General features: G+C 39.0%; 1 protein-coding gene and 1 long non-coding RNA gene across 3 annotated transcripts in view; one reads left to right on the forward strand and one right to left on the reverse strand.

Annotated features, from left to right (window-relative positions):
* pcbp3 (poly(rC) binding protein 3) overlaps nucleotides 1–12,555 on the reverse strand; it is a 44,746-nt gene extending 32,191 nt beyond the window's left edge. For both annotated transcript variants that reach the window (XM_042425757.1, XM_042425759.1), the window contains exons 1-5: nucleotides 12,377–12,555; nucleotides 12,197–12,282; nucleotides 11,980–12,045; nucleotides 7,908–8,013; nucleotides 7,474–7,612 (exon numbers count right to left, since the gene is read on the reverse strand). The gene's annotated coding sequence lies outside the window, so the exon portion shown is untranslated. The remainder of the gene's footprint in view (nucleotides 1–7,473; nucleotides 7,613–7,907; nucleotides 8,014–11,979; nucleotides 12,046–12,196; nucleotides 12,283–12,376) is intronic.
* The window catches only part of LOC121906728, a 79,390-nt gene that overhangs the window by 12,410 nt on the left and 41,163 nt on the right, over nucleotides 1–25,817 (forward strand). Inside the window, exons 2-3 of the long non-coding RNA XR_006098729.1 lie at nucleotides 4,254–4,318; nucleotides 18,740–18,830. This is a non-coding gene — a long non-coding RNA (uncharacterized LOC121906728). The remainder of the gene's footprint in view (nucleotides 1–4,253; nucleotides 4,319–18,739; nucleotides 18,831–25,817) is intronic.

Raw genomic sequence — 25,817 nt, forward strand, 5'->3', positions numbered from 1 at the left:
GTGCTCAGTATAATGATGTATTTTGACTTAGTTCTCCTACTATTATCCTCCTTTTATCTAAATATTGAAGGGCCAAAAAGCACCATGCACAGAAAATTACTGGTAATTACTATGTTTGGTTGTACCTGAGCATTTAGGGTAAAAAGCAATATTTTGCAATAAGCCAGTCTCTTATTTCATGTTTCCTAGCTTTCTTCCAGCTGTTCAATCCACAAAAGCATTGTTAAAGAAATTCTTTCAACCAAAAGAAATGAAAAGAACTTACCCACTTCAGGCACTATGATATATTTTAAACCACATAATGTAGTTATTTCACCTAAGAAATGTTTTATTTTGGCATTCAGTCGCTTGTTGAGCTTATTAATTTGTCAAGTTGAATGTAAATAATGGGGGTTTTCCAATGAAAAGTGTTTGCACAGTATGTACACATGTTGGATGTGTTTGTGTTTAGTTAATTTGTCTGTATGCCATATGGTACAGACTCTATACTATGGCCAGAAACAGCAGAAGCACAGTGTTCCTCTCCTATAGGGTTTTGAAAGGAAGCCAGTATCTACTTAGTCCCATCAGTACAAAGCAGTGTTGTGTAGACGGAGCCAGCTTAGATATATATATATATTTTTTTTATGAGGATCAATCTATAAAGCTTTGCTTCAAGTATTAAATAGTCAAAATACACACATGTATATGCACTGGCACATACAAACATGCTCAAAGGATTTAAATTCGAACCGGCAAACAGGCAGACAGACCTGCATGTCCATGCAGAGGCGCTTGAAAGGAAATTGTTGCACTTTTTTCTGTCTTCCCCCTCACTGTCTTGATGTCTTTTGCTCTCATATGAAGCAATGACGGAGGACTAAAAGCCCATGTGAACTTATTAAAGACGGAATTGAAGCCAGGAAATATCAGTCACAGCAACACATTGGGCTCCACCGTACTGTGTTGCCATTTAACCAGGATATTAGAGTCTGCTGTGATTAGCTGGTGGGCTGGTGGTCCAGTATAGTTTATCTCTACCATGCAGTGGTTTATCTGTCATTATGCAGATTTACCATACACTGGGAAATCAGCTGAGGATGAACACCAAATTGCTCATGAGCAAGGCACTGATTTTCAGATTTTTCTTGTGGGAGGGATACTGAGTGGCCAACACTGTGAGATTGATTGTCGTGGGCAACTCTTCTGCAGGGGTATTTACTGTAAATCCTGTTTATTGTCCTTCCTTCCCTTGCAGGCACTATTCCAAACATGTCACTTCAGTTTACCTTGTTTAATAAATGTCAGAAAGATTGTTTTATATCTTAACGCTAACATATCTAGCTTTAGTACAGGAACTGAAATTACAACAGAATATTTTATAATTGGAAGTTTGCTATTAATATGAAACATGAGTCAGATGCCAGGGGCTGCAGCGAGTGCTGAGAGAGAAGAAGAGCTTGGCTCTGGGCACCGCTGTACATGTAACTGAGCAGGTCTCTCTAGTTCTTGTTAGTGGGCCTTTGATCCCTGCAGTGTCATTTGAGTCACCATTTGACTCACACAAGTCTTTCAGATAAGATAAAAAAAAGAAAACAGAAGCCATGTTTGAGTTAAGGGGGTGCCACTTTCAAAGTCAGCATTTCAAGGCTGAATCACTACAGCTATCAAGGCTGTGCTCTCCCGATGGCTCCATTAAATATGGCTTAAAATAGAAAACTTTTGGCCAGATATGGAGAACACAGCAGGTGTAACCTTGCTATATCTCAGTCTATAGGTCATGGTTGTTTGTTCAGTGGTGCATTCTGGGTTTCTCATCAACTCTGAAAGTCATGAAATTACATGAACATGTGTCATCAACCACATTTCTTTCAGCAGTGGTGCTCTTGTGCACACGGTTTGAACAAATCGATATCGCTCAAATCTACATTCTTTGCTTGTAACAACCACTTTGCCACAGACATTTGGACGCATTGACTTTGTTGCACTCATTTCTGGTTCCTTATGTTATGATTCTACTGTCTTTGCCTAAGAAGTTAGCTAAATAAAAAAGGCTGTCTGTAAAGGAGTAGTATGGCTACCTTTTAAGTCACTGCTTCTCCTGAGTCTCAAACAAGGAGTACGTGTGGCAGCATTCGTTGTGTTTATGATGTACAATATGAAATTCAGCAGCAGTGTTCATCATGTAACAGTTGAGAGCATATAGGGGAAACAGTCAACCAGGTCTTTGTGTTCAAATGGTCATCAGTCACGATACATGCATGAACTGGACCAATGAAAAGCAGATTTCCACAGTTAAATAATGGACTGCAGCTTATGCTATTTATTTCACTTGACCATTTCCCTGGTACACTTTGTCAATCATATGTTGAACTGAAGCATCACAGTTCACACTGAAAACCTAGTTAGCACTGAACTGAAAACTTTCTCTGCCAAGTCAAATGGACTCATTGAGGGAGGAAGTACAGGTTGAGCCCACCTGATTTCAGCTTATATGAGTCTAAACCAGGTAGCATTTAAAAAAAACATTGTTCCTCTAAACAGTTTTTACAATTGAACAGAAAAGGTCCAAATTTGTTTTTTTTTCTTCAAATCTTTATTTCATTATTACTTGATGTTGATGTGCTATTGTCAAACCTGTCTGTTATGCCTTTCCTTGATAACTCTTAACTGCTGGTAAAATTGCCAAAGCTGTTACAGTGACAAAGGGTAAAACCTGCCTTAAGGAATTCCTCCTCACACTCACATACAGTTTAAAGCTTGGCAGCGGGAAGTAAGAGGTGTTGGGGTGCTGCAGCACACCCACCCCGAGGTGCAGCACACCTGCCTCCAGGTGGCTGGTAACCTATAGGCCCATTTGTGTTGTAGCAAAAATTTATCTTTTTTGTCATGTGCGAGCTGGTCCAGCAAAAACAGACCCTGCGCGTAAAGATAGTGGAGTAGGAAGACACGTGGCTTATGAACCCAGTTGACACATGCTGGTTAGAAATGTCTCCGGCAGCCCAACAGAGTCGTAATGTGACGCATCTGCTTACTGTGGACATTATACTTCATCTACTGGTCCCTGTAGGCTATATTGCTTTTTAAATTACGTCATGCAGTGCAAGCTTTCCAGGTGATTTCCTTATCGTGTGTTGTATTGACGTATGGATGTTTTCTTTAACGATTTACTTTGAAGATTAGAGATGCTGTTTTTAGAAATTGTAAATGTTTCCATGCGTACAGTCACAGCAGCTGTGGGACAATTAAGCAGCAAAACTGTAGTTATCAACTTGACAGGACTCTTCAGAGGAAACAGAATTAAACTTTTAGCTTCTGAAATAAAACACAGCTCTGATGGAGCTCAGGGTTTATCAGGAGGGCGGCTGCTTTCCCCCAAGCCATCGTTCTTAACCCAAACACCTACTCCTGCCAAGTAGTAACGACACGTACATGGCTGCTAATTCAGCCCTCTCCCTGTCAGCAGCAGCAACAAACTGTACTGTTGAAAGACTCTTTTCATCCATCAGTTGGATAAAAACCGGCATTAGGGCATCAGTGATGACATACAGACTGAACTCTTTGTCCCAGCTCTCCTTTTTGAAAGAGAACTGACTGAAGCGTTGGACTATAATGAAATAATTTCAGTGTTCAACACCAAGCCCCGTTGTCTCCCGCTGTAATCATCAAAATTAAGCTCATTTACAATTTTGGACTATAGCAGCCTGCTGCCTATTTCAGTGTTATTGTTTATTGGGTGTAGCTTTGGTTGGATTTTATGCTTATGTTGCTGCGTCTGCCATCTGTGTGTGTGCATATGTGGTTCAGGTGTCATTTTTAACATTACTGACCATGTAGGTACTGGTGTACCTCTATCCATACACTTGATTAATGATGCTGTTATGTCTGTCAGGTGTGTTTGTGTGAATATGTGGCTGCCGTGCATATCTTAGCCAATGTAGCCTTGTTACCTCGCTGTCAGAACGACAAACCAGAGACCATAACACTGACTGAGTGCACCTCTATTATTAAAATATGCTCTGTTATCTCTGTAGTGAAACAATACGGTGTTTTACTGTCCCCTTCCCCTCTCTAGTGATGGTCGGCTTTTCACTCTTCCTTTGAGTGAAGCCATTTGGAACAACCATAAAAACATTTGATTTCTGACGTGGTCAAGACGGCACATCATAAGAACCAGTTCTGAGAGAGAAAAATGTAGTAAAAAGTATGAAAGTAGAAGTAGTGGTTTGGTCCCTCTGACTGATATATTTTTTATTTAAACTTTATTTAACCAGGAAGTCCCTTGAGATTGAAATCTCTTTTCCGAGGTCGACTTGGCCAAGACAGCACACCAGTTACAGTAAGTAGAAATAAAACACAACATATAGGGAATACAAACATCAAACACACAAGGTCTCTTCCTCAATCCAGCTCAAATAAGGCAGTTGCAATTCTCATGGACTGGCTTTAAATTTTTCCATATATTATCTATATTATTATATATGGCATCATTAGATTAATTAATACCGAAGCATCAGTGTATAAGCAGCATGTTACTGTTGTAGCTGTTGGATGTGGAGCTAGTTTCAACTACTTTATATACAGTTAGACCATAAATCAGCATAAAACAGCTGTCAGCAGGTGTTCTGACTCCTTGCAAGAAACAGAAAGGTTGTTTCTTTTTCCAATGCATCACAACTAAACTGTTTCAGTAATAGTTTTGGCCAATGAGCCATTGTTGGATGTTACATTTTTCAAAATAAAAGACCAAAATGTTCTTTTCTTTTCCTCCTTTTCTTTTTTTTCCTGCCATACTGAAATCGTATTGAACTGTGACCCCAAAACCGAGTTACATACTGAAGCGTGAATTTTGTGTACCGTTACACCCCCTAGTGTGTAACCTTTGTATGTATAGAAGAACACATTAATTAACAGTATATCCTGACCGATCCTGTTGGTGCGTCTGGAGACTTAAATAATCAATGAAGTAACCTGCTGTGTCTCTTGCGTAAATGTGCACAGCTTCTCTCTTAATGGGGGGGACGCACTTATCGTTTCTGCTGTGGGGGGACCCTCACAAGTATTTAATAACCTCAAAACTGTGGTAGGGGTGTAAATAATCAGCACCCCTGCAGCCCCAACTGAAATCATGTTCCCACAGCCATGGTTTATAGTAGACTTCTACTCAACAAAAAGGGTTCCCCAGCCTGTTGATAGATGTCATAATGACATGTCATAAAATTATTTTTTAAGTCTAAAGTCTCATGTGCAGTATGTAGCTGACAGGGTTGGAAATTAGCACCCACCAACCACCAAATGGGGGTGATTTTGTGTGGTGGCAGGTGAATTTGCTCGACCAAGCAGCCACGGTGGCGGGTAAATAAAAGTAGCAAAACAGAGCGAGAGCAGACATTCCACAACACAGACTGAATCACAAATCTGCTTGTTTCACTCTGACACTTTAACAAGGAGACACAGAAAAACAGCAGACCGTGAAAGAGGCTTCAATCAAATGAAGTTAGTGGAAAGTGACTGCAGGTCCCGTCTGACATCAAGAAGCCCGTGTGACCTGCTGACCCTGTATAGAGGATTTAGACCGGGGCTCCAGACTAACTTTTTTTTACCACCATCCCAAAAAACAATTTTAACCATCCCAAAGTGAATGTAAACTGTCCCAAAATCAAAATGTTGTTTCTTTACTTTGTAAAGCAAGATAGAATTTGCCTGGAACCCCCAAATCACTAAATCCACCCCTGTTGATATGAGTGTTTTCTTTGATGATTTACTTTGAATATTAGAGATGCTGCTTTCACTAATATATATAGTTATATAAAACCCCTTTTGTCCTGGAGGCGTCCCTAGGAAAAATCTGTATTCGTCCCAAACACATTTTCTACCGCCCCCGGGACGACAGGACGTAGTTAGTCTCAAGCCCTAATTTTGACCCCAACCCTGTCGTCCAGCTGAGGCATCAGGCTAGAATCTGGTCTAGAGGGGAAGAGGAAAGCTCAGGAAAGCACCACTGAAACTTCAGAATCTGATTCTGACGAGCGGGAGTGATGTTAAACTGGGATTGGGGATGAAGATCGGGGGAGGAATGTTTTTTGTTTTTTTGTTTAATCCGCCCAACTCGTCAAATGTGACTTCCATCAGTTCACAGTTTGTATGTGTGTGAGTGAGTGTGTGGATAAGAGAGGATGTCAGTATTGTCCTTAAGAATTAAAATATTTACTTTATGAAATAAAAAAGCCTATTGCTTGAATATTGTAGATCTCTTTTTTCTTTTTTTTTTTTCACATGCAGTTACACACTGCCGGTTAAAACAAAGAAAAAATTGAGTGGCTGATAGATTTGGGAATCCACCGGCCACAGTGGCAGGTGGACAAAAATGTTATTTTCCAACCCTGGTGGCTGATGTCACCATTAGCATTCAAGTCGACACGCAATTCTCAGTGTAATCCTCCGAGCATAACATTTTTATGGCTGAGTGGGCCAAATAGATTTTAAAGCTTTTCTACTGTATAAATCCTCATTATTTCCACAGAATTTTATCATGAAAGCAATCTGAAAGCAATCTTTAGCGCACACTGCGTCTGAGCTGCTAACTTCATTTTCAGGGTGTATCACCTTCTTTCACTTCAGTGTAGGAGACAGCCCTCCCGAGAGGTTTGAATGGTATTTCTGTGGTTGAGGCAGAAGGCAGATTTTTTTTTTTTTTTTTTCTATTTTCTGTTCCCAAGATAAGTGGGGACTGGATCTTGGATATTCACTCACTTAATTTGTGCTTGACATGCACGCCACATGCTGACATTAAAGAGGCTATTGGCAGTCAGAGCTGGTTGCTACTATCGACAGAATTGACAAATGCTATACTGACTATACTGCAAAAATACCCTTTGAGTAGTGTTTTGCTGCTGTCACTTTAAAAACCCTCATGACACTTCAATTGTTATAATGTATAAAGTTGTTTTACAGTTTAATACCAGTGGCCATCAGCAACAGGGATATCTGTGTTGCGTTTGCAGTCTGCACGTTTTTGATGTACACAAATTATTTTACACATGGATTGCACAGCAGGTACCCACATTAATTATTTACCAGACATGGTACCAGAATCTAATGGTATTTGACTTGCTGTGCTTTTCCTACACAGTTACAAGCTGTTTGACATATTCTAAGTTTCTACATGGAGATAAACTTGTAAAGCAGAGACTGTTAAAACAAATCTCCAAACCATGTTTTCTCTGGATAATCTGGAGTTCTCATGAATGTACGTACATTTTAGACGTGTATTGTGACAGACTAAGACAGGCAAAAAGGAGGGAGATAAAGAAGAGGTAGGAGATTATAAAAAAAAAAGGGTGAGCAAACATTTGCTTATTACCTTTCTTCCAAACCAAACAAAATGATATGATAGGAGGGAGGGATAAAAAACATCATCTGATGGATGTCAAGGCCAGTGGCACAGCCTTCATTACCTTACCATTGACAGATCAAATGAGTGACGTTACTCACCAGATTTGCTCTGGGTGATGTGTTCCCAGGTCATATAGGAGACCAGAGTGAGGCGGGACACCAAGCAATGTGGTCTCACACAGACACAAATCAGTTCATCAGCCTTTGGACTTCCCCTCAGGTTGATAGCCAGTCCATGCTAAAGTCCCAGGAAGAATATTTGACACAAAAAAAGAGTTACAACAAGTGCTCTGTCAAGTTTGTGTGTGTTTTTAATGTATGTTAACATGTATTTTGTGTAAACACCATGGGTTTTCAGTGTTCTCAGTTCAATTTTATTGGTTTTCTTGGCAAAGCCTGTGCTTCTGTGGTGGATCAATACATATTGAAGCAAACTGAGCCTCTCTCACCACCTGCTTTCAATCAGAATTGAGCAACCCATCAGTCATGTTGCTCATAGTATGTGCAAGCAATAAAAATAAGGTGTGTCTCACCAAAGAGGGATCCCAAAAGTCTCCTAGTCTTTTTCTTCCAGGTCATGTGACCTGTGGCTGGCAGCCTTCCAGCAGAATGGGGAGACTGGATGTCTGGCTGATACACCTAAATGTACCCCAGGGTTAAGACAGGAAAACATGGTAAATTTGGGTAACATGTTAGTAAGACGAGGTCTTTTCACATTAAAGAATAGGTTGATTCAAGTGGATCTGACTGTTAAAATCCCCCAAAATGGAAACACAAGTTGTCACCCCCTCCTGACAGCAAACCCAAACAATTCACATGTTAATTTACTTTGAATACTTAAGTACATTAGTAATATTTTACTATATAAAAATTTAAATGCAGGACTTTAACTTATCAAGAATTTTTCCATTGTAGTATGGCTGCTTTTAACTTACTACCAGCACCTCTAAAGCTCACTAAGTACCACATAATATCTCAATTGTTTAATCCATACAAAAAACAAATTTAAAAACATCCCAGTCAAGACATAGTCTGGCATATAAACCCCCCTTAAATTTACAAATTGGCATTTCTCTGCTTCAGTTTTGGTATGGATTAAAGCAGTGAGATAGAGGTGTTTGTAGGTGGATTTTGTTAAATTTGGACAGAACCAAGCTAATCATTTCCCTGTTTCCATTCTTTGTGCTATGCTAAGCTAACATGCTGCTGGCTGTATAGCCTCATATTTAATGGACATGTATGAGAGTGGTATCGATCTTCTCATCCAACTCTCTGCTATAGAGTGTATTTCCCAAAATGTTGAACTTTTTCTTAAAGTTAAAAAAACATAAGAACTCCCATTACAGAATTAGTGGGGTTGAAGTACAGTTTAACAAAATAGAAAGACTCAAGTAAAATACAAGAAGCTTACAAATATAGTAGAGTAGAATATTTGAGTGAATATAATTTGTTACTTTCCATCCCTTGTTCTTGTCTTCTAAGACTGTATCTGAAATCATTGATTTTGTCACATTACATATCTTCTTTCAAAAGGTACAGAGAGAATATTCTGTTCACGAGTGGGTTCAGATAACAACCATTTAAGAACAAAATTGATATTTTGAACCAAAGCACCAATATGCTATTAAGTCAAAACACAAGACAAGTGTACTGTAATGTGTTCACAATTGTCGTATGATGCATACAAATTCATATGCTTCAAATCATTATAAATTCTAATTAGCCTGTGGACACCTGTGCTTAACCTCTATATAATAGATGAACATGCTTGATAATTCAGTGCCTGCGTTTGCATTTAAATATGTGCATTACAAGGGCTTAGAGGATCTATGGATGGGCCTGGATGTGTGCAGGCCCACCCAGATTGACAGCTTGGCCCTCCCTATTAGATTCATGAAAATAAAAATGGTAGTAATAATAATAATGACAATAATAATAATAGATTTAAATGTTTGTTTTGTCTTGAGAAATTTTAGAATTTAGTATATGGAGCTACTAAAAATTAATAATATTCAGAACTTCCTCTCTTATGTGACTAATGTTATGCTATATCACGTTACGCTCTGTCAGAAGGCGTTTTCATGTTGCTAGCAGCTAGATCGAACTGTGGCTAAATGGCTATCTTTGAGCCGCTTTTTAAAAAAAACACGTCTAGAGGATGAAGCATTGTTTGGACAAGGCCGTGCCTAAAGAGGAGTCGCAGCAGGATGGTTGTGAGACATTTGTTGGCTCTGGGAATGAAGGAGAAGTGGCCACATCTTCATCGTCATCTTATGAGAGTCATGCTAGTCTTCTTGCTAACGTTGGCATGCAGGCTCCGCTCTACTGATTGCCACCAGCATCTATAGAGCCAGTCGGGTCACCATTGGATCTATCAGCCATGGAAGAACCAGCAACTCAACCAAAGCTGGTAATATTCCCAGCTACAGTCGTAGGTGGGAAATCGCGCTCATTCAACAGCCATTGGTATGGAAAGTTCAAATGGATTGAATATAATAAAGAACGAGACTTAGTGTTTTGTAAAGCATGTAGACATTTTCCCGGAGATGCAGATAGAGTTTACTTTTATAAGAGATGGCTACAAAAATTGGAAACGTCTCGGAGAAACAAAGGACGTGCTCCCTAAAGGTAATTTCTTGGAGCTATTCAAGTTCATGTCAGAAAATAGACTGAAGGAACTGCCACGAAATGCCATGTTGATGAGCTACCACATTCAGGATGAGCTGCTGGCATCAATGCTGCTTCATTAAATCAAGGCTGAACTGTATGAACAATATTTTGCCATACTTGTGGATGAATGTAAAGATCAAGCCAAATGTGAGCTTGTTGCTGTTTGTATCTGATTCATTCATGGAGGGGTCATTAAAGAACAGGCAGTGGGCTGTGTTGAAACTGCAGATTTGTCTGCACAGGAGAATATCACAGAAGATTGTGGAGGTCCTTCAACCACTCGAGTTGGATCCTTCTCTCTGTGTCAAGTTCTGTTGCGATGGAGTATCGGTCATGTCAGGGCACAGGGGAGGGCTTCAGGTTCTCCTCAGAGAAACATTTTCAAAAGTTGTTTTTGTACACCGCAATTTTTGTCGGCTTAATTTAGTGCTTTGCTCTTCTGCACTGCTGTTGACATTGTGAATCAAATACACAACTTCTTCACTAGGGCCCAGAGGCGCGCTCTGTTCATGGAGATACAAAAAGAGATGCATCCAAACCATCAGTGTATGGAGCTGGAACGATCATGTGATACTAGATGGAGCTCAAAATGTAGGTTGTGCATAAGATTGCAATTGCTAGAGGAATTACTGGAGGCTCTAGCTGAATATGCTGAAACTAGTGGACAAACTAAAATAGACGCAGTGCAGCTGTTGCAGCAGATGCAGATGGAATAGTTCCTTTTCATGTTTGTTCCATTTTGCAAATTGCTTTGCAAAAGTGATTTTGCCACAAAGGGGTTGCAGAGCTCAACATTTTTTTGTAACAGACTGTATATTTTTGTTTGACACATTGAAAGCTACATATGCGACTTTCAGGGATGATTCACAGAGTGACTTTGATAAAGTGCTCAGATTGACAGAAGAATTGATGGAAAAGCTTGAGATAGCTAACTGCATTCTGGTGAACGCAGGCTGCCTTCAAAGTTTTACGAGTCTGTTGTCACCACAACATTGGGGAAAACTTTGGCTGTCAAGAGTAATGATGATTTAAGGTCTCTGTGGCACTGTGTTCTAGACAGGCAGATAACGGAGCTGAGGTGCTGGTTTAAAGAGGACACTTCTGGAATCATAGAACGTCGGCCTCTTTTGTACCTGATTCTGCCACTTTTGGTGAGAAAGACCATTTTAAAGGGTCCCTCCAACATCCTGCAGCGTTGAAAGACTTTTCTCCGCAATGAACCGGATCCAGACATGTCTGAGATCATCTTTGTTGACTGGACACCTGAACAGCTTGACGCTTTTGTCTTTTGACAGAGAACTTATTGACATTTCAGATTATGATGACATAGTCAACCTTTTCAACTCAAAGCACAGGAGACTCCACCTTATGTAGGCATAGTAGCTGCAGGTAAGCCAGTGTTTTATTTATTCTGGCATGTTATGATTGCAGTTTCTGTGAGGAAGTTCTGAATTGCAAAATATTCGTTGTTCAATTTGTGTTTGTACCTACTCTTGTAACAAGGGTTATGCAGTGTGTTATTATCATGTTATTTCCTCTTTTACGTATACATAGCCATTCATCTGACTGGCTCATTGATATGCCTGTGGTACTCTGACTCTGAGTACTAGGCATAGTAAATTTCATTACTGGTCTGCCAGTTTTTTCCCCCCATATCATTTTTATACATATCTAAGCTTAAAAAAAAATTAAAGCCCATCCAGATTTTTCCAGGCCCAGTCATTAGCCACGTTCTGTATCCGCCACTGCAAGGGCTGCTCCGTGACTAGGTTTCCACAAGTACATGGTGAGTGTGACAGCATCAGAGTGATTTGTGAAAGCTGAAACTGGCTGGTGGAATGCGATGGCCGCATATGAAATCTTCTGACGTGAGAATAAACATTGCACACTTTGCTGTATGTGTTTGGATAAATCAAATTTATCAAAACCACTTACTTTGCTGCGCCTTGCCAGCAGAAGTGTATTTAGATCAAATGAATTGTGGAACTGGACTCAGTGGATCTGTTAGAGAGAGAGAAAAATACTGCTATAAAGGCTATGCTGAATATCTGCAAACGAAAACATGCTGCGTGAAATGAGGCCGTGAAGTATTAAATTTTGAATTATCCAAAATGTAATTCATTAGTGGAAAAGTTGTTCTAATATATCTTACATTGTGCAGTTAGAGAAGTTGAGTTGTTCGCAGACAGCACCCCAGGGGAGGAGAGGAGAGGAGAGGAGAAGAGAGGAGAGGAATTCCTGTGAATGAGAAGAACTTATTAATTTTGGTTTCAGGTTGACTTCAGTTTTGTACAGTAACAGCTCCATCTATCGCCATCAGCCCATAACCCACCATGTAGTGTGAGCACATGGGCTCATTTATTCCAACTCCCTCCCTGCTGTTCTGTTCAATACATACACACACACACACACACACACACACACAGTACACAAGGTTGTGAGTTCCTGTGTGTGCTGCCAAGCCACTTTTCTTTAGAAGAGGATTACTGCCCTCTGTTGGTGCTTCACATGATGTGCACCATTCAGTTAGAAGCAGCTTGGATTTTAATGACTGGCTGCTGATTTGTTTTCTAAACACAAGTTGATGTAATACCATTTACAATAGAATATATAAGAATATATGAGCATATAAATGTAAGTATATAAATGTTTCTAACACTGTTTAATTTGTCATGATATCTCAGTAAAGTGTAACTGAAAATGAAAACCCTGTGAACAGCATTATTCAGGAAACTTGAGCAGGCCTCTAAATGATGGCTAAGAAGTCTGTTTTATACATAACCATTGATCAATCCACACAAAATCACAAAGTGGCAAATTATATACAATTTAAAGAACAAAAGTATGGGGAAGACACTGTTTACATATTAGTTTAAAGTCCAACTGAAATTACTTTTAATCATCACTCTTTGCAGTCAAAAACAATATCAACATGTATTTAAAATTATAATGTCAATAGTTTTGTGATATTATAATGAAAAAAATGGTCTTTTGGGAAATATCACAAATGCTCCTTTTGTCTCAGCTGGCTGGAGGGACATATCGATGTTGTATTTGATTGACATTAGCTGGCAGATTACCAGTGTACCACCGTATGGAATGGAGACAAAGTAAACAAGCTGCTGTAGCTACACATCATGGACAGACAGCGTGTCGCTAACAGGGATTTTGAAGAGCAACGACCAAACCAGCATCTAATGGGTCTGAAGTGATATTGGCAGGTATGTTTACATGCTGTTTAATGGTGGCGGTTTGTTCGACATGCTAAGGTGCAGTACAAGTGCTCATGTTTGTACATTAGATAAGAAGGAGACTTTAGCAGGAATGCCAATGTGGGTTGTTGTTCAGAGTCTGTAGCTCTGGAGTTGTGTAGCAGGATGCGGTCAGGCTCAGTGTGACCGTTTGCTCCGCCTATGATCGAACGCTACGTTATGGCTTTATTCAAGATTGGATTTACTGTATCGAAATAAGGTCTCCAACTATGTAGTCAGATAACAGTAATGGCATTTCATCGATTTAATATAAAACCACAGTGAAACCAAAGAATTTAAATATACATTTCTCTATTTTAGTTTCCAGTTTATTGTCAAAGGAGAGCACATGACAAGTGATTTACAGGAGCAGATATGTATGCCTGTGTATGCTGTAGTAGACCAAAAAATGCACTTTAGTTTCAGTTGGACTTAAAAGCAAAGGATGGAAATTTTCTGGATGCTCCAAGCATTACTCTGCAAGAAATACACACACACAAAAAAAAAACATTCTGTAGAAAAGTATTTCAAGTGTCTCTCAGGATTAAGAATTAGTTTAATAAATGCGAGCTCCACAGGGACTTTAATAGTTTTAGAATAGTTATAATAAGCGTGTATCATACACCATGAGCAAAAGACAGAAAGGGAACCAAAGAAAGTGCATAACCTTATATAGTCTACAATTAACACACACACACACACACACATAGGCACACACATATGCACACATACCCTTTAATCTCATCCTCAGAAGCGGGGTGGTGATCTGATCTTCCCTTAGCTTTAGCGCTGCACTGAGGGGTGGGTGGTGTGCGTAGGTCCCCAGAGGTGAAACTCTGTTAGCACACAGCATGAAAGTCAATGAAAAGGACCCCAGTGTGCTCCAGTCTCCTGACAGTATTAATGTTTAATGATATCTAAAAAGGCTAATACTCATCCTCCCTTCGCTTTTGCTCTTATCCTCTCATTAAATATCCTCACAATATCATCACCTCCTCAGATTAGAGCACTGACCCCGTCTGCTGAAGGACTCCCCCCCCACCCCCTCTCTCTCTTGATCACACACTCACACACACACAAGTATTCAAGAAAGACCAGGGAAGCATTTAAGCAAAGTTAGAGTGGAGGCAGCAGAGGACCATATACTGGAATGTGTGAATCCAATTACCATGTGTGCTTGCAGAACATGATCTTTATGGTGTACACAAACACATAAATCTGAGTCCATGCAGGTTTCTCAGAGCTCAGAGCATTTGTTTCAAGTAAAAACAAGGAACAAATTATTTTATCTTGTCTCTTTTAGAGGTGTCAGTCAAAAGTTTGGACACACCTTCCCTTTTACTTGAATGAGAAATTGTCTTTTGACTGGTATTGTATTTGATGACAAATGTAACTCCTCCTGTGGGCATCCATAACTGGATGCTGGTGTACAGTATAAACAGATAATTAAACCTAAAACAGAATGCTAATATAATAAAAGACAGTTGTCATAATATAAAATATGTCGTCTTTGGAGAAATTATAATTGCTGAGAAAATGCTGTACATTAATTACCACTTAAAACATCCCTATATCTGCTTATAACCACATTATACTCCTCATACATGCAAAATTCAAGGACTTCAAGTAAAGTGTTCCCAAAAAAATTATAGGCAACCAGTGGGACCCGACTACCAGGCAGCACTGAGTGCTCAAATCTTTGACTGCATTTTAATGAGCTCTATTCAGTTGTAACTACAGGTCAAGTAAAGTCAGACAGGCTTTTTACCATATACATTCATTGCAAAAGAAGGGAAAATAAGCAGCAAAACTAACACACACACAGACACACACATACTGAGATGCAAATTTCACTAGATGGAGATCTTTGTTGCACCCTCTTTTATTCTTCAGCAGACGGTGGCTTATCACAATTTGAACATTAGGTCTAATATATATTTAAAAGCCACCAAGATCAGTATCAAAATGTAGATCTTGTGCCATTCATGAGTGCAGGTAGAAGACTCACTCAGACACTAATGAGCATGAGTTATGAGAAGGAAGCAGGCCAAACTTATTTGGCATACATGCTGGTGAGCAGCTGGCAGACGCCACTCGTACTTAATATTGCCTTATTTTCACTATTTCCCTGCATTCATCCCATTAGTCAAATGGCAGCCTCACATTGGGTGCCATTCATTTGCTGTTGCAAGCTAATATTAATGTCTAAATCAACTGCTGATTACTTTTATGGTCATTAAAAAATTTAAAATCTTGCACAAATAAGACCTGGAAGAGGCTTTAATGAGTCGAGAATCGGTTTAGAATCATAAATCAAATTAACTGAAATTGAATCATAAAATTAGCAGGTGCCCTTCAATGTGTGTGTGGCCCCTTGTGGAGTAGCACTCAGGAATGTTTTGTATGTGTTTTAGTATTTGCTGCATTTTATAGCATTTTTGCTTTTGAAGCACATTTTTCTTAATATCAGTGCTTTTGCATTTTTATGTGTTTTGTCTGTAGGGGCCACCGTAGTAAATGGCTAGATTAATTTGGTCTCAATATAGACACAAATGCATGATGTGTCACAGTAAGTCCACTAGGAACTATACAGGAACTAGCAGATAACACTACATTGTGAATGGCCCGTTCCCATGTTTTATTTGTCATTAAAGACTGCAATAAAGTGCAGGCTTCACATTTTACCGTTCTTCATTAATGGTGGTGTGAGGTGTGTACTAACATTACCCCAAATGTTTCCAACAATGTTCAAATCCATAGAAATTCATCATTTTAATCAAGGTAACGGTCCGTTTCATTTGGTCAGGCGTCATGGTTAAATAATTACCCCAAATTATCCATCGTAACCTGAAGTTTATAGACCGACTTCGATGTCTTGTTTCATAGTTTTCCTGTGTACCAAAGTATTATTACCTACACTTTGGGTGCACTCACTTTTACTTAGCAAAACTTCAACTTTGTTGTAGCAATTTCACCAATATCTGTAATGTCTTTGGTGAGCACAATGTTATTATAACTGATGGCCAGTGCTATCAAAATAAGTCCCAAGTTGTAATTAACCAGACTGATCCTTTAAGAGCTCATCACGTTTCCTTTGTGAAATAGCATGGATGACAAACTGTAACACTGCAAAATCCAAAGCAAACTTTATTTATATAGCACATTTAATTCTAGGAGAAGATTCAATATGCTTCACTTAAAAACATACAGTACCAGTCAAAAGTTCTACAAAGAGTGGATAAACTCTCATTCAAGTAAATGGGAAGGTGTGTCCAAACTTTTGAATGGCATAAATAATCATAAACGTGTATTGACACAATAGAAACAAACTAGAACAATCCAATACACTTTGAACACCATAAAAGGGAACTAATCAAATGCACAGGAGAACAGGAAAGTACAAGAATCAAAATGGCTACCAGTAATATGAATGGTACCGCCTTTAAAGCTGACAGGCAACACTTAAACCTCATAGTCACTGTTTCATATCTAATTCAATGTGCTGGACGGAAGCCAAAATGTTAAAAAGATCAATGTCCTAATGCTATTGTGATTGCATTATAAATAAGTGATGTGATTGGGGGCATTATCTAAATATCCCAATAAGAAAATAACACATCACATGAAATTGAGATGATAATTTGTCTATGGACACTTTTTGTTTCAGGGAATTTTCTGAGTGAATCAGTGAAAAGCTGCTGTACTGCAGTGATTCAGTTTTTTTCTTTTACATGGGGCACTAAGATCTTGTTAAAAGTGATGCTAGCACACCATACAGGACCACCACCAACAAAACAGGACATAAAAAAACCACAGATGTACTCTCTCACACACACATGCACACTCTGCAAAACACCTACAAATGCACCGGTGAGCATGTACACGCACACACCAATCCATTCTCAAGGACGCACACAAACCACATGCCAATAGTAAGCAAGCAAAAAGTCACAGGATATGCTTATGCCATACAAACACACTCAGGAGTGGCTGCACAGCACTTAAGTGGTCATTTTCACACACAAAGGCCAATCACAGGAGCTTAGCTGGCTCCATCAAGCTTTTTCAGCAAATGCCTCTACGCTGAAATAGCTTGTTTAGTTAACCCCGTGTGCTACAGAGAGAAATGTAGCTCCATCAGTCAAGTCTGAGTTGTGGCAAATGCTGCTTTGCTTTGAAGAAATTTAGAGTGGGTCCGTTCATTTTGTTTAAGATGACTAGGCTTTGCCGTTTGTGAGGAGGGATTAGTCATGCTATATTTATTGGAGAGTGAGCATCAGCTTTCTTGACTGCTGCATTTCAGGGATTTTTGCTTCAGAGGTGTTTTTTTTGTCAGAAATGCCCGACACTGACGCTGTAAAGTCAGTAAAAGAACAACATATGAAAACTTCAGCATCAAGCCAACTCTACAACTATTATACAAAGTACATTATACAATAATAAATGTGCTTTAAGCCTTCACAGAAACTTTGTTGAACTTTGATTTGCACTTAGAGGTCAAAAAATGACTTTTTAGCAGTGTAACATCATCCAGTTTATAGTCTCTCACACTTTCAGAGATTAAATAGCAAAACAAAATACCTGCAGCATGGAGGGAGCTGAGAACAAGGAGTAAATGGTGTAACGATGTAAAGGTGTGTTTTGGTTTTCAACATGGTGTCACAGTCATAGGTTTGCCCTTTTTAAATGACCTGACAACAAATAATTTTACCTGTTTTACCTCTGCCATGTTTAGCTTCTTAAAGGGCAGTGGCAGGCCTGCACAATGCATCAGGTTTTAAATACCATTTTATACCAGAAGTTTTTGTAAAAGCAGATTCATTACAACAACTCCAGGGTTGATTTAGACCAGTACAGTCCAGTTTTACGTTTGTTTGTTTTTGTTCCAGTCTGACTCTAAATATAACCATGTTGATATAATTTTTAATGGAATAATGCACAACTTACACTGTTCATTTCATCCTATGCAGGAACAGAGTTTACCTAATACTTTGAGAATAATCATTGAGAGTATCAAGGTAAAGTGAAGTGTGATATATTGTTTGGACTCTTGGCTTTATATCAATGGCATATGCAAGTTAAATTCAACTATACAATATAATGTAGGTGGTTTATTACTGCCAACAGCATGCAGTTTTCTGCAGTATCGACAAATACTGTGCAGTCATTTATATTAGCATCTTGAATTCTGATTTTGCTGACTGACATTGTGATGTATTGTCCTTCTTTGGTGGAAAAGTTCTACACATTGTGAACCTGACAGCACAAGAAGATGGATATTAGGGACATGAAAAATTTGTGAATGTATCATGATTCTTCTCTTATAAATAAAATGTGATCATTTGAAAGTATGCACAGTACAGAAGAGTACCTACAATGTTAAAGAGAAAGAAAACAAATAATATGAGGCAAACAATGTAATTTTGTTGTTTGTATTATTTAAGACTAAACGAGATGGGTTCACCAGTGACGGCATGTCAAGATCGGAACGCAAAGGCAGGCAGAAAACTGAAAACAGCTCTGCAGAGAAGTACGGTATGGTTATGAGTTATTCAGAAAACTGCTATGGAATTGATGTATGGAAAATGTTCAGGGAAACACCCCCCCCCCCCAGCACAGAGTACATACTTCTAGGCATCCAGTGATTTATAAGCACATTGGCTCTCTTTAGAATGCACACTGGGATTTGCAATCAGGTGTGTTGAGATGCTCAGCCACATATTGCGGGTGTGAGTGTGTAGGTTTGGTTTTTACTTTGGTAGGGACATTTTTGTCAGATGGACAAAATAATTGTGTATGTGCACCTGCTCTATATCTATTTCTCTTTTATAGGCACATGTGTGCACATGCATTAAGAGCCTGACTGCAAACTGAACATGTATTTGTTGACTGAAACTGAACTTGTATCATGAATTTTTCTCAGCTGAGATTCTGTCCTTCCCTCAGTTTGTGGATTTGGGCGACACAACTCAAGAGTGTCATGACAGAGCCAAACCTATCTTTAAATCATCTCAAAAACTTCTGTTTGTATTATTTTTCATTCAACTCCTGAACCTATAACTAGATCTTTCACTGTGACATCAGAGCTCACCTGAGAGGCTGCAGCTCATTTGTCTGTGTGTCTCTGTGCTGCTCAGGCTGCTGCTGATAATTAAATGACGCCTGACAGTCACAAACAGATCAGTCGGACAAGCTGTGGCTTATAAATAATGTTCATGTCCGAATGACACACATGCAATAATAACTCTGCTCTCAGTCCACTCATGGAAAAGGAGAGGGATGGTATTAAATAGTAAATATTTCTCACCACTGATTTCAAAGATTAATGTTTGGATTGATTATAGAACATTTTAGCTAATAGCTAATTAGCATAACTGTTAGTGACACTTTGGTTCTTCTTTATGTCTTAATTTGCTTTTAGGAGGAATTTTCACCAACAGTAATAAAGTAGTTTAATTGAACAGCATGTCTGAGCACAAACTGATACACAAACCTGCTAACTCTGCAGAGATCTTACCGTTAACATTGTGTGGAATTAACACAGCCAGATTATTTGAGATCGGTAACAATGTTCTGCTCAGTAGGGACAATTCAGCAACACCTTGATGTTGCCCATACCTAAATCTATGCCCATGCTTGTACTCATTTGCAGGCACAGAAATAGTCAATCAATTAGGTCAATTAGACTGCTGTTCATTGACCTCAAGTGCTGATGAATGCACAGACAGCACGTTGGTCTCATGCTGACCAGCTCCCATCCCCAACAAAGAAACTATGCATGAACTATGTTTAACTATTGCACCAGGGTCAGCTAACAGCTCATTTTTCCAAGTGAGTTTATAATTCACTCTGGCCTGTCACGGTATGTAAAGGAGAGCACTCATCTTACAATTAAGATCATCTGTTCACGAGCAAGGACCAGACTATCAAATGAGATGTGAGTAGATTGTTTATTGAATATGACATGAGTGGTGACTGGCAAATGGGAACGACGGAGCAGGATGACGGCCGTGGTGTGAGGAAGGCTTCTACCATGGCTTCCGGGTTTGGCAGACAGCCAGGGGGACCCTATGAGAGCTGATAGAGAAAAGAGGGAGGGAGGGTGGGTGGAGCATGGAAAACGAGAATAGAACGGGGCGGGAAGGTGTTTATAGACATATGACAGGAAGAGGAATGTTTGAGGTGTGGTCCTGCTCCTGAAAGACAGATTTATGGAGTCGGAGCGCTTGCTAGAAACGCATCAGGTCAACAACAGAGAGTTTCGGACACAGCCATAGTAATAAGTGTCAGGTTATAATGGCCGTGCTGTACACTTGCATGAATATGATTGGATGTTACTGCTCAGTTGTCAGTGTGTGTGGCTCGGTGCCTGTCAATGAAAAAGGAACAGAAGTGATTCACATGTCAGCCGAGTCTCTTTATCTTCCTATATTCCTTATGCATATTTCCTCTTATTAGATCCTGCATTGACACACTTGCATGTACACTGTGCTGTCAGAAAGTATTAAGACACTGACAGTTGACTGTCTGTCGCTGACTGTTGTTAGTCTACGAGAATGACTATAAGATGAAGGTTCTAGTCTGATGGTGTTGACATCCGTACTGGGTGAACCGAGTAGGATTTGTTGGCCTTTTTATAAAAAGCTAACCCGTTCACAACATGCCTGTTCGGAACGGGCCTCCGGTATTGCTGCTTCAACACATAGATAAATTAATACTGTTGATGTGAGGTGTGAATGAGTATATACACAGATGTTATGAATAATAAGTATAGTAAATAAGTGTTTTCTTATTTCCAGTAAAATAAGGGCTGCATTTAAAAAAAGCATACATAACTGAGAGCATTTGAAAAAACGTGCATCTTAAAATAAAGTGGATTGATCATATTGGGCTCTTAGATTGTTTTTTTTCTGTGCGTTCAGTTTGGATTTGAGTGGGTATGTTTGCTCAAAAGGTTTGTGCTTTGTCTCCTAGTGGAGCTTCACAATCGCCACGGTTTCTGAATATATGAGACATATTGGTTTTGAACTGCCCATGGGAAGTCTCTCCCCTGTGTGTGTGTGTTTATCTCACTGACTCGAGTCGTAAAGTTCAGTGAAATGCGCAGATTTGATTGGCTGAGTAGCATCACGTGAGAAGATTTACAACGCATGCAATAAGTCTGTGAGGTTCCTGGGTCGCTAAACCAGTGCTGTGTATGCTTGAAAAGCTGCGCCAGTTAAAATAGAAACGCTTCGTCAATATTTAATAATTCAATAATTCTCAATAATTTATCGGCTATAATGAGCTCGCGCTGGACACTGCACTTCCTTGGGTCCTCAGCAATACACCCGACCAGTACGCATTGATCAGATGAATAGTTGTCGAAAATATAAGGACGGACATACATACAGACTGAGACTCCTTCCATTTTAGTTAAAGAAGTGAGCCATTGTACTTGGTTACCTGAAGGTTAAATGGAGAAAAGTATTCTGTTGGTGAAGTAGTTCATATTAGGTCTCATGTTATGTGATATATTCTATTGTGTAAACATATTACACAGAATTAAAAAGTCAAACTTGGTTCACAGGGACAATTTTGTGATTTTTTGAAACATTTTTTAATGGACTTATACTTGGAGTGATAAAAAAAAATAAAACTTGAGTGCCCATCCAGAGGCAATGCTTGTTATGCAGAGTATAACTGCCTTTTTGGTTGTTGCTCCACAACACAAAGTGCAAAGCATCTATGTATGATGGACTGATATGTTTGCATAATCCTCATTTAAACTTCCATATCCTTTCTCTGACCCCTTTTTATTGTGTGTGCATTGTGCGCCCGTGCATACATGCAAGACCATGTTTTTGTCTGTGTGTATTGCACGCCTCCATGAGTTGCAGGGAAGGGGCAAAAAGCAATCGGTGAGGCTTCAACTGGAGATGGAATTGCCAGTTGTATATCTTGACGCTGGACATATTTATGCCCAGAGAGGCTCGCCTTTCTGCGTGCTCATCAAAGCTACCGTCGAGCGGTGAACCGTGTGTGTAGGGTCTGCTTGTGCTATGTGCATGTGATGATAAGACAAGACCTAGTACATGTCCATACTGTATAGTGGATGCAGTTTAAGCTGTTTTCTATTTGCATCATGCTGTTTGTGTGTGTGTGTGTGTGTGTGTGTGTGTGTGTGTGTGTGTGTGTGTGTGTGTGTTTTTTTTCGCCCAATTTGTCAGAAATATCCTGAACGCAAGAACATACTTCACAGTCCACAGAAACATAAAAGACTGTGGATGTCAGGGGTGATTCAGTAAATTTCAACTTCTTAATCAGTAATAATAAAAAAGAGGGAAAAAAGTCTTAAAGCCAGTCGGCCCAGCTGACACCATTACAAAGCTCTATGGGAAAGGATGGAGGAGAGCAGAGCTGCAATGATTATTTTCATTATTGATACATCTGCAGATTATTTTCTCGATTAATCAATTAATTGTTTCATCTGTAAAATGTCCAAAAATAGTGAAAATTTTCCATTATAATTTCCCAGAGTCAAAGGTTACGTCTTCATATGTCTTTCTTTTTCTAACCAACAGCCCAAAACCCAAAGATAATCAGTTTACTATACTGTATGACAAAAAAAAACATTAAATCATCACATTTTAGGAGCAGAAACTAGCAAATGTTGTGACGATTAATTTTCTGTCAATCAACAGTCCACAGAGACTCACACAAAAAAGAAAAGTATATCAACCAGTGGATGTCATCTACAAAAACTGAAAATAAACCTCAACGCTGTTTAGCACTGAACAGATAATACCAGTGACAGAATACCTGAGCAGCAACCAGAAACTGAGAAAGACATAAACTACATACAGACTGACTGACGGCAGTTGTGACTGGTGGATGCAGAACAACAACAAGAGCTGGAGACAGAGCAACACTTCCTGCTACACCTCAGTATGTATAAAAACATAAGTTCTTCACTAGAATAAAAGTAAATACCAAGAGTTTGAAAATGAAATATAAAAAAACTAACTACTTTTTTAACTTTAAGAACATGCGGTGAGCTGCAAACCAGTGTTAGCCACAACGCAAGTCCATAAAAATTTAAACACATTGCACAATACTCCTCCAGTACACCATGCTTTATTCCCCCAGTATATTCAGCTGTCTTGCCCTATATGTAGAAGAAAAAAACATACATTCCCACACCACACAGACCAACACGTGAACAGGAATTCAATTGAATTCATTCAGTTTTTTATGATTTATTTGCAACAATATGTTAATATTTCATTATAGTTTATTATGAAGTACAGTAATATCTACACTTTGGTTCCTTAATCTTGAGAGATGTGAAAATGTGACTGGAATGTTCCCTGAATGAAGTCCAAGTCAGTCTGCACAGAAGAGAAATTTCCGAGATAAATAGACGAGCAAACTGAGGCCTGTCAGGATGATTTTATGATCCGCTACGTTGTTCTGTCTGATAAATTACATTTCACACTGGTTATTCAAATCAATTCATCCTTTGTGACATCTATGTGAATGGGCATTGAGACAGAGCTTTGAATAAAAATCACACATTTCCCCAAACGCTGTGAATATTATTTTGTTTGTATGCATCTGACGCCATGTTGGCACCTTGCTAATCACTTATATAGAATCAGGTCAAAGGCAGTTTCTGCATGTCTTTGAGCTCTTTTGTATTTTATGTTTTTCAATGTACAGACACATAATTCCAAACACATCTGCTTTGGAGTTAAGGTTGGGTGACGTCTACCGAACTGGCATATGACGATGTCCACAATGAAACACAGTCATGGTGATGTAACTGCAGAATATACCAGTTAATTAAATTAAAAAAATAAATTAAAAACGGCATTCAGCCTAGCAGATGTGAGCAGATATTGATCAGTAATGGTGGCAAATCACCACACATTATGGCAGCGACAAACTTGGCCCTAAAAAAGCTACCAACTCACCCATCTGGCAGTACTTTGGGTTGCAGCTACTCTGTTTTTTTGTCTTTTTGCAATCACCGTGTCTGTGGCTATTTCAGTTTACTTTGTGGCATGCAGATTTGATCCAAGCTGGCCATACCAAATTGATGTGTCTGTGTGTGGTAGTGTGTCCCCCGGTATTGATGTGGACTGGGGGTGGGAGGGTGGGGGTGGGGGTGGGGGTGGGGCTATTAAATCACGATGTTACGATGGTAGAGGGCTCAGTGGTCGATGACTGTCAGATTAATCTATATACCCTTACATCTGTGTTAAATCGTGCTTCAAAAGTGAGTGCAGCGTTTCCCACAGCTTGTTGTTTTCAAGCTGCACAGGAGAATTTGGTATCATCAGCTGCAACGAGCAGCTTGTTCTTAAAAAAAGTTCACCAACAGTTTAATCCAAAGATCAGCCGGAAATCAAGACCCGTTAAATTAGTTTTATGATTATTTCTTAGATTTACAGTCACAAGTTTGTTGGAATTATTTACTGTACTTATGTTTCTATGCATATGTTTATGAACATATTTCTGATTGAAATGCTCTTTTATTTGTTCTGCTCATATCATTGGTTGAGTTTAGAAGTAGTATTGCATTAGGGAACATTTTCATTATCAATTAATTTGCAAATTATAATTATGCATAATTTTGTCTGTAAAATGTCAGAAAATTGTGGAAAAATGTCCGTCCTAGTTTCCCACATTCCAAGTTGACATCTTCATATGTCTCATTTTGCCTGATTAACAGTCAAATATGTTATAATCAGTTTCCAATGATATGAAATTGAGATCAGTAAATCTTCAGATTTTAGAAGCTTCAACCAGCAAATATTTGGTATTTTTGCAGATTAATTATTCTGTCAATCAACTATTTGATTAATCAACCAATTGTTTCATCTCTAATCGTGTTACAAGAACAGTTGGAGGAGGCGATGCTGCTCTTTTAGCCTAATAATTGTTCATGTGAATATATAAAGTTTGAGTAAGAGACTTTTTTCTTGTCATTACTCTCATCTGTGGCACAAATTTAGGCAAACCATTAAAAGACATGATCACTGTGTTTATATTTCTCTAATTATAGTTTAGCTTATTTCTCAGAGTCTGCAGTAGTGTATATGAGCCTTATTAATCGTCCATACATATTGAGAAGGAAATAAGCTTACTTTGTCATTGCTCTGCTAACGTCCAACCCAAGTATTTATATCTGTGTCATTCTGATTAAAGAGAATTGGAATTCTATAAAATGCCTTATTAAGTTGTCCAATGTGTCCCAATTCTGTGTAGATACACAGTCAGCCAAATGAGTTTCATGCATCATGAGACATGCCCCCTTATGTGCATGGAAATTGCACAGCTGTTTTTCCCCTTACTAGCACAATTTTTCTGCAGATGAAGTGTCAGCTTTAATAAATCTGATAAATTACTAGTTGCAAACTGTTGACCACTCAATTTTCTGAAAGGGTGTGATAGCTGATTTTCTCCCTTTTTTTTATCAAGACGTATGCTGCAAATGGAGCCTTATTGCTCCCGAAGGTGGTGAGTTACAGATTTAAT

This window comes from Thunnus maccoyii, chromosome 11 (genome assembly GCF_910596095.1).
Source record: "Thunnus maccoyii chromosome 11, fThuMac1.1, whole genome shotgun sequence".
Taxonomy (NCBI): Eukaryota; Metazoa; Chordata; class Actinopteri; order Scombriformes; family Scombridae; genus Thunnus; species Thunnus maccoyii.